Genomic DNA, 12,296 nt, shown 5'->3' with positions numbered 1-12,296 from the left:
AGACAGATTCACTGCTGACGTGCTTTCAGTGCTGAGAATCCTTCATACACCTTGAACTCCATCTTCCTCTGAAACAAGGTGAGGGAGAGATGTTTTTATGGTCAAAATGGAAGAGTGATGGAATATGTGCCACACTACAATACAGAAAACCTTCCTTACTCTTCTGAAAATGAGATACTGTGAAAAGCCATAATGAGGGATATCACAGTTTTTATGCATAAATATCCATATATACTTTTCTGCAAAGTATGTGAATGAACCCAGTTTAACTTTAATTTCAATTTTTTGCACAAATGCTCTGTCTAAAGCAGAATTAGGGAAAATCTATTATTAAAGTATTATCAAACCTAACAAGAACAGCACTTAACCCTGCATGTTTCTGTGACACTTGCACAAAATGCTTCCATTTAAAATGATCATTATTATTCTTGTATTACAGTTCTTAGTCTTCTCATTGCCATTCTAGAATTTTGCAGATAACAGCAAAGCCTTTGAGTACTGTACAAAAAGACCAAATGCCCCAGGAAAAACAAAATGATATCAATCCCCTCCTACAAACATGACAAGCTTTTAATTTTCCATGGTAGACTAATTAAAGCCCTGTTTGCTAAAAAAAGGAAGCCCTAAAAGGAGAGCTAGGAGCAGAGACTTTTTACTGTCTGAAAAGAAATGTAAAGCTATCCTGATGGGCTGGTGAAAGAGGATGTACTGACTTTTGCGACAGGGTACTTTCCTGTCACGCTTCTCAGCTGTAATCTGGAGGAGGTACCGGCACATTTGCTCTGATCATCGTTTCAAACTCACCAGGCAAATACCTTGCTAATATACACAGAATGGCACATAAGCAACAGCCTGCTTATTGCATAGCAGCTGAGTTAGGATTACAGTAGGTGTAATCATTTTTGGTTTTTGTACTGGTGACTATTATTTGACACTCCTGAGATAACGCACTAAAACACTTGTTCAGTACTGCCCTCTGAAGAAAGGGCCTCATGCTGAGGCTGGGGGGTTTAAAATCAGACTTTCGTATACGTTATTGATCCCGTGAGGAAAATTCCAGAGCAAACTACAAGTATACGCATAGGATTATACACGCTGCAATATTTCAAATACATGTTCCAATGTTCGACTGCCAGAACAATAAATAGGTTATACAAGAGCTTCAACAAAAAAACCAAATTCACCCTGTTGACTTTAAAATGCCGAGTATTGAAGGAAAGCAGCCTCACGGAAAATGATGTACTGTATTTTAATGGAATTTTACAATTAGACACATTTAGCAGACCTTGATCGCTCTCTAGTGTGTGCAGTATGCGCTCTTTGCACTGTGTAATCGCAGCCCTCTCTTTCTGACACAGATTCTTTGCCAAGGAAATGTTGCAACCGAAGCTATCATCTTATGTGCCACATTCTCAGACTTCCAAAAATAAATGGAGAAGATAAAAAAAACTAACAAGAAGGAAGATTCTGAAAATCAGGTCATTAGACATGTCTACATGTAGGAGGAAACTTGACTTTTTAGAAGCTACACTGATATATTCAAGACTCGTATACAGTACAATATATGATGGACTTACCAAAACATTTTAAATGTAGACATCAAACAAAAATACAGATCAAACAATTGCAATTCATTTTAAATATGAAGGGTGATGCAGTGCCAAAATGAAACCACTACAAAGTTAGTGTCTGGTCTGCCTGAGCATCACAGTCTTGGAAGCACAGATCCACAGACCTCACCAGCTTTGGACAAACAGATGTGCAGTATTGTGCCAATCTTCCTGTGAAGCTGCAGCCTGCTAGCAAACGATGGCCAGTCACAGTGGTCTTCTGCCGACAGCGTCGGTGGGTTGATCCCACAGATGTTCCACTGGACTCCAGACAGGAGAAACAGCTGGCCATTGCAAGACCTTGACATTGATTTCTTGAAGCTGTGCCTTTATAATTTCAGCACTGTGTGGTCCTGCTGGAAAACTTCACTTCTGGATTGGCTTGCAGGAAAGGAAAAAACTTTTGGCTCAAAACGTTTGTCAGTGCATCACGGAGTACCTAAAGTTTGCCCTCCATCTCCATCAAAGGTGTCCTTGTGTTAAAAGAGATTCCATATTACTTCACCACACTTCTACCACCCCTCCTGTTGGCTTAAACAATGTGGCGGACAGCATAATATTCACCATGGTGGCTCCACACACAATGTCTTCTGTCAGGTCTGTCAAGCGCCATACCGCGTTCATTGGTATATAAAGCACTCCACCAGTTCTAATGTCCTCTGGCCCACAGAAGATGGCAAATCTGTCTCTCAACTGTCAACAACCTCCAGGAAAAGCCACAGAGCACTCATGCAGACAACACAACACAGTTATTCTAATAAGAAGCGTGTTGTTTCCTCCCAAATGCGTCATACTGTGCACCCATCCTGTCCTTCACAGAGCTGGGGTCTCCTCTGAACTCTTCTCCTGCTTCATGAACATCTCACTCCTCAATCAACTACTCTCAGTCATGCCAATAGCAACCAGGTGTACTTCATTAGTCGAGAAGAACCTCACTGTATTTGTCCCAGTGGTTTTGTGTTAACTCAAGTGTCTTAAACAGCTCTTTATACTGATTCTTAAGTCATTTCTACAAATTTATCAAATTCTAATTCTAATCAAATACCAAACAAATGACCTGGAGATTTTATGAAATCGACATGGTGAAGCTCTAGATTTTGTAGAAGCAATACTAATCAATGAAACTATTTTATCTTAAAACATGAATGACATTACAGTTTGTAGATGCCTAACAAGACTTACTGGGCATCATATTGATCTTTGTGTAATATTTCTTAAATTTGAAGTGCACGTTTACAAAACTTCACACCCGAACACTCAGTTTTGTAAACAATTTTAAAAAATCAGTTCCTTGTGCTGTAATATTTTGATGCAAAAGCAGATAAAACCATCTTAAATAATGTTGGCTAATATAAAAGCCACTGTAGATACATAGTCCTATACAAGTGACTGGCTTCTCAAACTAATTTATCCCTTCTGACCTGTTGGCTTGATTCAATTAAATATGTCAATAAGTCAGCTAATATAAACTGTTGAACATATTGTAGTGTGAACCTTTGGATCTACAGAAACCAGACATTCGCCTTCATTTAAAAGGAACTTCTTATGTGCACACCACAACTGTAGATCAATCTGGCACCCTGGTTTCTAAAATTTACATTTACAAATATCAACACATAATTCTCTCTAAACCTGATTTGCACAGTTTATATAATATGCAAAAACAGAAAACGAATTCCAAAACATAACAGTTGTAACTCTAATCATACGATATAAAAAATGCATGTACAGAATGTACATGTACTGTGATTATAAATATGACCTCCAAGCCTGACGAATTGAAGAATCTGTGCTATCCTTGCGGAACACGTGCAGAGATATTAATACATGATAAAGGGCCAATGAGCCTGTCCGACAACTTTACACCTGGCTCACGGGCTTAAATATAGAACTGAATGGGTTTTCAATGCTGTGAGCTGACACCGGGTGTCCAAGTTAAAAAAAAATCCTGCAGCAGCATTTGCCAAACTTTATTCGGGAGTGCGCAACAATAATATTGACATGTTTTTAAAAAGAAGGTTTTCTACTCTCGGCATTCATGGCTAACTGGGGAGAAGTATTTAGAAAATATTGCTTCACAAAAACAAATATTTTACTGTGAGGGTTTCCGCAACGTTTTTTTTCTTCCGAAAAGTGACTTGTCTTGAAGAGTAAGAGCTTCTTCGATCAACTGCGCTATGATACTTACTACGTCTAAATAAATTATAAACGGGGACAAGAAGCAGCATGTGACATAAGGCGAGTTACACTGCTAAGAAACCTCGCCTCCGTCTCATTACACCAGTTAAAGTTAAAGGCTAGGTGCATCGTTCTGAAATCGTTATGTAGTTGCCAACTGTAACACATAATTTACCGATTAAAATATTACCCAATGAATCAATGGCACTACAAAATAAAAACCGAATCAGTAATCAGATTTTAGAACCATACTGTAGGCCGTCTCAGATGAATGCTTTTCCATTTTTTTTCGGCACAGTGAAACACGAAACTGAGTCCTTTAATTTCCTTGAAGTTACCCAACTCAAGTGCTCTTACCGCTGAGCCCGAGTCCACAGAAAATGGGAAATGTTAAAAAAAACGGTGAATGCCAAATGCTCTAACCGGGAGGTCAACCAGAGGCGTTAACTGACCTACATGCAGCTAAACTTTACACACTGACGCGTACGAGCACTGTCTGAAGGCAAAACAGTGTAACACCATGACTATTTTTATTTGAGAAATATCAATTTTCAACAACAACAAACAATGTGAATCGCAGTACTTAAAACAAATGTGAAAAAAAGTATGTGCAAAATTAAAAAGCGTGCCGTCGATCTTTACTTAAAGGTTTTGTTTAGGGTTTTTTTTTTGGGGGGGTTGCATAACCCAAGTTGCAGTACTGTACAGTAGCCGGTGCTCTTTAGCTACTGATACGGACACCGGCTCCTGTTAAGCTAATGCCTAATGAAGATTTCGTTTACAAGGGAAGACAACTTACTGTCGTGCATTTTATCGGCAAGCTGTTACAAAAGCTTAAACTTACCACATGCAGTTCCACCTGAGAATTTAAATAAAGCATCGGGGTCACCGTCTGGCGAACAGGGCTAGCTTCATGCCACTCAGAAAACTGCATCGGCAACTCCTCACATTGTCGCCCTCACTTTCCACCTCCGGGTTCTCTTACGAGCACAGACCTTCACACAATGGCGAGGGGGGGGAAAGCCGCACGACCACTGATGGAAAGCGAGAAAAGAGCTGCCCCTATTCCAACAGCTCGAAAGCTGCCCCCCGAAAGAATGACGTCAAGCGAAGCTGTGGCTCCGCTGCTGCCGTCTGCCTGCCTGCCGACTACACCGCGTCTGGCCTCAGCGAGGTCCGCCCCTCACACACACACACATTCACTCACCATCTCTCTCTAACCCCCCTACCTCCCTCCCTCTTTCGTTTTACACTAGGCAGCTGGAAGCAAGCAGCGACTACAGCCACAGCAAGCAAGGCTACACACGCTCCTACTCGGGATAAATAGCCAATCAGATCCAGGATTCAGGCTGTGAGCTCCAGGTCTCTCATGTCTGTTACATGTGCCTTTATCCCCGGGGGGGGGCAAAAGTGCTCATATAAATCTCATGCCGCTGCCAGTAGCCCTGCCTGCGCAACATCAGGATTCCAAGAGTAACACTGGACAGCCAAGCAAGTATTACAACACGGCCAGTGACAATAAGGAGCCCGACTCCTGCACCCACTGCTGGGAAGCAAGGGGAAAAAAAACTTGCTGCAAAACGAGCAACCGCAAATATTTCAAGCATTTAAGTTATTCAACAACTTGAAACCGGTCAACAGCTTCACCTCCTCAATTACCAAACATGTTTTTGAGCACAGCAAAGAGAAGTCAAGTAGCTGCAGAATTTCCCCCCCACAAAACTAACTTTTTACATGCACACATGATTTCAGCCGTGCAGATTTACAAACATCCCATTAAGTATAATACTTCTGAAAAGCGAACGGAAATCTTACTAATTAATAATATGAAAACATATTATTATAAAATATTTAAGGGTGTGGTGAGAAATATTGGGATGAGGGTTAGAGGTGTCTATAAACATGTTTTTTTGGTGAGAGTGGTGATATTAGTCAGACTTGAAGTCACATCTCCTTACCTTTCTCATGAATTAGGTGTCTTTTGTTATTTGGTTAGCCATTCATTAACAGCATGGTCTCCACAAAAACAAAGATTAATTGTTGCCACCCCCACCCCCATCTCTCTTGTGTGGACATTTTTACAAACACGGGAATGTAAGTTTACAGACAATTGCTTTTGTGGATGTAAAACTTTGTCATTTCTATTTATCTATCAAGTAGCAATGAATGATTGATAAAGGCCACCTTGATATATTCTTTCAAATCACATAATTTTAGTTTCGGTCAATCATTTAAGATTTTCATTTTAACATGTAATGTCCAATTTATATTTAACATACACAATGTACAGTATGGCCGATTTATTTTTAACTGCCGAGAAATCTTGTTAATAAAGGCAGATGCATTACACAAGTTAAAGGCTTTCGCATTCAAACAAATGCAGTCTACACACTCCACTTTCGTACCAGGATATTTTTAACCTTTAGTCTTTATCCACTTAGTGGCCGATCAATAATGCAATTAGTTTCCCAATACAGGCAGGGGCATACAAGTGGTCAAAAGCAAAAGAGTGCATTCTTTTCTCTTGTTGTTTTGCTTTAATGCTGCATGTACATGGTGATCACGATTCAGAAAATCTCCTTATGAATTTATGAGCCAGTAATTAGAGGACTTCCAATTCTATGAATTAAAGACCTCAGAATGTCTTTCACAGCACAGATTGAGAGTGTCTAATTTTCATATTTATCGCAATATAAACAATTCCTGTTTTTAGGGGCAAAAGAGTCCATACCTCTGGATAAGCAACATATTTCACACCTGAGAATCTGTTTTCTATTAATGAGGATACCTTAGGGCAGGGTTCTCAAATGTATTGTTCCTGAAGGGGCTTGTATCTTCTGTATTGTTTTTGGCCTCAGATCTCTATAACCTAGTTGGCCTTATTATTTAACTGCCTAATTGCAGTATTTCTAACAAGGTTCTGGATTTTTTTTTAGGTATCTACTTTTGATGAATACATATTTTGAGTAATCAACTGTAAAAGACCTTACAAAAACTCATATACATGACCAGCCTAAAAAAATCATTGTTGAGTTGATTAATAAACTAAGTTTGGGGGTTGGAATGAATAACAGAAGGCACCAGATCCCCCAGGGCTGGAGTTTAAGACCCTTGCCTTCGGGTAAACTTTACTTCCAATGAGCCCTTAATGTGCAGATGGCAGGGAAGAAAGTTTTCGTGAAATGGAAACCTTGGAAGAAGAGAAACAGCACATGATCAGCTCTGGACGTTTTCCTGTCTTGACTGCAGAATATTCACATTGAACTACTGTAAATACAGCCCTATGGGTGTGGAATATCTGTCTCGGGCAATTTGCAGTTGCAGTGTATTTATTACATTTTACACAATTTTGTGCATCATGCAGTCCATAAAATATATACTAACATTTTTGAAAGGCATACATATGATACACTAATATATAAAGTAATATACTGTATACTGAAAATTTAGAAATGTATACAATTCCTGAAATGTTACCCCCATTACCTCTAAATGGGATATAAGGTTCCAATATCGTTAGAAGTCACAATTTGTTTTTAAGATAAAGTTTAAAAAAGTGTATTTAAAAAAATAAAATGACGGTATGCCTCCTCAATGCATTCAGGAAAGATATTCAAAATAGCACTAAATAACACTGAGTAGTACCGGACAGTGTCAAATGAGATTAAATTTCTCATCTTGGACTCTAATTATTAATACTAAACATACAATATTAATAAAATCTTCAAATCACTATCAAAGGTGAATTAAACATCAAAAGTATGCATGAGGCTCTGCTGTTTCATGTCTAGCGTCAGCGTCTGAATAACTTGCTTGCGTGACGAGACTTCTGCGCAACGGAGTTCGTAGCGTTTGTCGTCATTAGTATCCTGACAGGTACTCTACACACTCTGCCTAGAACCAGTTAATCAGGTATTTCAAATCAAGCTGCTGTAGCAACTAAAATTGGACTTGGCTACAGTGACCAAACACAAGTCAACACAATCACTCAAACCACAGCTTCCACAGCCACGGGTGATGGAGTACAAACGTCTCTGGGTCTTCGGTACTAATTCAGTTGCTCCACCTAGAACCCTAATTGTATCAAAGGTCTGCATCTTCTGCATATACAGATCCTGAAGAGTTACTGTGTTGTCAGCTTTTGTAGGAACATGCACTGGAATACTATAGAGCCAAATGGCAATCCGTCTTAGAACATTTTCCCTCCTTGAGTTTTTAATCTGGGGTTAAAGCATTTAAAAAACGCATCCTGTATGACTTTCCTTGTGGCAATGTCAAGTTGATACAATCCAGTCCTTTACCAGTGGCCAGCAGAAGCATTTATTCTTCTGGACCTATCTTTGCAAGATGTGTTTGTTTAGTCAATTGGGCAGCATGATGGGGCAGCGAATTTCAGTGATCGGGCCTGGGCTCAATTCCTGAGGTGATGCTTGCATGGAGTTTTTTGGAGCCAGACTGTACTGGTAGGTTAATTCGCTTATGGGATACTTAGCCCTGGTGTGAGTTTGTGTCTGCATGTCTGTCCTTGTGTCTGTTGCTTGTGTCAGGCTCCAGCTACCCTGCAGAGAATTTAGATATTTATACAATTTGCATGCACAAAATGCATATCTATAGATATATAAAATAATGTCCATTTTAAAATGTCGTCTTAATTTAAACTTCATTAAATCAAATGAACAAGGTATTGTTGTAACCTATTGTGAAGTACTCATCCACAGCAGACCATCCTGTCATTCAATTCTAACCCAGGCAATATCTTTCTTAGTCAAACATGAACTGTATTTTACACAAATGAAGCAGTCTCTTTAATCATAATAACAACGAATAATGGAATAGCACTTAATAAACATTCCATATTGCCAAAAAAAACAGACTGGTGCCGAGGTACTGTAGTTACCTCTTTTCAAAAGTCTCGACCATCTGCAACAATTCATTAAGAATTCAGAAGTAAAAAAAAACGACAGGATCATTTATGGCACATTGCTCCCTTATAAACCATCAATGCAGCATAAGCTCAGAAGAAGTAGAATGCCTTTTAAAAGAGCGAGTATGTGCAGGTGTTTCTGAGTTCTGTGTGCAAATCACGGTGTACCCTTCCAAGAGCACCGTGGGAGAATGTGGCACAACCACTTGCTCCATTCGAAGACATCTGCTCTGTGCAGCCAATTGCCATGCAAGACCAAGCTGACCAGAAATTTACTGTGACCAGATGGCAAAATAAATCTCATGTCATCCTGCTTCCCACTGCACAGGTTGCAGGTTGTGTAATAATACCCCCACTCACACCCTGGAACCCAGTCCGTACTGCTAGCTTAGCTTCCATGGCACTGCGATGACAACAACGACATACCGATTCATCATCCCACAGCTCATTACAGCTCCTGCTTCTGTCGTGATAATCACTTTATTATTATGAACACTAATTTCAACAAAAACTCTCTTTTGGTGAATAAAAAAGGCCAATGGGTGAAGAGGTTGTTGTCATATTGTATTAGCATAATTTTTCCAGTGGTCTGCATGATTCCAGACATCCACACATCCAGTACCTGTTCAACTTTCCACACTTGTGCAAAGATCACTACACCACAGGACAAACAGACAGGGCCCTGGCACTTCCAAGGGAAGATTCCAACTTTGTTTCTTCTTCTACGCTGGGTAATTTCCGTCACGTTCTCCTGTAACCGGAGACAGCTGCAGCACTCAGAGCAATGAGAAGAGCAACAAATTGCGTGTGAGCAGCACGAGCAGTGTTCATTGAGAGGCTAACCTAATCTTTGTGCTGTAATGCCAAATGTAGCACTTTGGCTAAAAGTGATTTATTTTAAATGCTCCTGTATTTTAAATGCTCAGCATTTGATTAAGAGCTCGTGTGATATGTACTTGATGAGTCCCTCCCTCCAATCACCTTTCAGCTTTCTGAGGACTACACTAATAGATTCAATGGGTGCTCAGATCAACACGATCATGTATCTGATTTCATAATTAGTTTATTTTAATTCCTGTTCTTGTTTTCCAGGAGTACGATGCTAAGGAGGAATGTGCTCTCACTAGGGGAGTGAAGAAAACTAGTGATTGTTTTTCTAAGAATACTGTGTTTTTAATGTTTATATCCTAAGAACATACCACCATTGAAGGGTAAACAGCACTCAAATAATGTTTGCAATAAAGTCATTTGTTAATTTTCCTCTGGATTAGGATGTTTTGATAATTATTTTAAAATACAACGATTATAATACCTTCTGATTATTCTACACAACATAGTGTATCTCTGTTCCGTGGAAAAGATATCCTGTTTGATAGGACATCTTTTGATATACATTACAATGCACGTAAGAACTAATTGAAATATACCCAAAAAAATAAAGAAACACAAAGACCACCTGTATGTCTGATGGATCCACAAATATTCGTTGGACTGTATGGTGCTCAACTTCTGATTTTCCTATTTAAGAATTTAGAAATCCTTTGAAAGACACTTTTTAGTGCAAAAAAGAGATCTCAAAAAAGACACCAGTAATTTTAGGTCAGGGTAAAAGACTCCTATAATTTAAGGAATGCCTGGAGAAACACTCCGTGCTTTAGTTCTAACTACTGGAAATGTGGAAACTTTTGTAAAACAAATAAACCCAGAAATCCTATTTTTAAATCACGGCAATATATTTTGCTCTTATGTTTAAATCTGGCATTTTATTACAATTTGTCTACATTATGAGCCTCTTCTATTGAACTAGCGAAGTATATAGACTTCTGACATCTTATTTGCTCAACATCATGAAGAATGAGTTGCATATGAGGTTGTATAAACCAAACAGGCTCTGGCTGGCTGTGGAAAAGAGGATAGGCTGTGAAATTTTAAAACCGTGCTTGGGTGATGTGTACGTAAATTGCGAAGCCTAGCTAGGAATAGGACCTGATAGCTTTGCCATAAAGCTGCAAAGTGATGTATATCTACCCTTAGGGTTGACAGCCGCTCCCATACAAAACTCTCTATCATGACAGGTGTTCCCACTCAAATATTTTGCATGTACTTTCTCCATTTTCCCCAAGTCAGTATGCATTATCAACAGTAAGTAACCCCCTTTTTCAATTCCCACACATAATGTGATTTGAGAAGTTTCACCTTGATACCGTAGGTTAGAAATCTGGGCCGTCGAGGGTGAACACTGGACAAGTGCTAAGCCTGCTTGTACAGTACTTTAGGCTTCCAGCCTCTCATAAGAGTTTATGGCTCAGGACACATAGAAAAATGATCAAATATCATTTATCTGGGAAATGGATGTTAAAACAATGGCAGACACTATTGCACTTAAAAAAATATGTTTCAAGACTGTTTCAATACTCTCCCTCAGAAAATGTCAAACTTTGCATCATAAAGTACTAATATAAGCAAGACCAAAAGTATTCCTCTTGTTATTAATAATAATAAAAGGTTTGGAATGCAGAGTCCTGATCAGGGCCAGAGCCGTATGTAAGGAGATCAGATTGAAGAAGAGGCGTGAGAAAAACTGGCACTGTATTCATCCAATCCAATCTGGCATGTGCTCAGACAGATGGCAGTAGTCACCAGCACTGATCACCTCTCATGTTTCAGAAGCCTGGAGCTGTACGCACTTAAGAGATGAAAAAAAGAATGAAAGAGGCTCCACCAAAGCCATTATTCAGCTCAAATCAAAGCAGATCAAATACTGTTAATTCTAACTGCCTAATTGTATGTATATTTATGATTTACATACAAAAACACCTTGCAATGTTTTCTAAAGTTTTAAATGCAGTTGCAATTACTTCATTTTGTCTTTTCTCTTCTTCTTTCTCAAAGTGAGCAGCTACTCTACACTGAGGTAGTTCTAAATAAAGAAGTCTAGTCAACAACAGGAAATAACTCCCACAGAATAAGTGCAGAATTCAGACTCTCACCAACTCCTGAGCATGACTGACAACAGCCTTTTGTTCATAACTTATAGCCACTGTCCTTCTTACATTAAGAACAATTCTGAGTTATATTGCTGTTTCTTAGTGTCTGTCTCATGAAAGAATATCCTTTAATAAAGAATTCACCTGGAAACACAGGAATTACAATATCTATAACATGCATATGCCAGCATTCCTGAAATACCCTATTATTATTGTAGTCTCTGGATGACTTATTTTGATCACTAAGTTGTACACAGTGACCGATTGAAAAAAAGTTTCATCATGTTGTCTTTTACTAACTTATTAATTAATCCTTGGAAAATGACCCTGTTTGCATTATCGTAAATACACCACAGTTCTGCATACAAGTTGACTAATTGATTATGCTGCATTTAATTACTATCCAATTTCTGCTCCAGTGACACTTAGTCTGACATATCAGCAACACAAAGATTCTCAACATCTAATTCATTTCAGTGTAGGAATCTGGCATTACTATCTCTTTAATTATTTAACTTAACATGCAATCTAATGAAACTAGAAACTGGTTTGCATTGGACTAATTCATTTTGTGTAAAAATCTGGAACAGTTCTCTC

General features: G+C 38.9%; 1 protein-coding gene across 6 annotated transcripts in view; it reads right to left on the bottom strand.

Annotated features, from left to right (window-relative positions):
- Positions 1-12,296, bottom strand: part of sertad2b (SERTA domain containing 2b) — a 40,963-nt gene that overhangs the window by 11,373 nt on the left and 17,294 nt on the right. For 2 of the 6 annotated variants that reach the window (XM_088609803.1, XM_088609806.1), the window contains exon 1: positions 4,633-5,479. The exons of 3 other annotated variants lie outside the window; for them this stretch is intronic. The gene's annotated coding sequence lies outside the window, so the exon portion shown is untranslated. Of the gene's footprint in view, positions 1-4,632; positions 5,480-12,296 lie in introns of those variants that run through there. One more of the 6 variants, XM_088609801.1, reaches the window with a different exon arrangement.

The sequence above is a fragment of the Lepisosteus platostomus genome, chromosome 17 (assembly GCF_059453375.1).
Source record: "Lepisosteus platostomus isolate fLepPlt1 chromosome 17, fLepPlt1.hap1, whole genome shotgun sequence".
Taxonomy (NCBI): Eukaryota; Metazoa; Chordata; class Actinopteri; order Semionotiformes; family Lepisosteidae; genus Lepisosteus; species Lepisosteus platostomus.
This window is presented reverse-complemented; position numbering and strand designations above follow the sequence as displayed.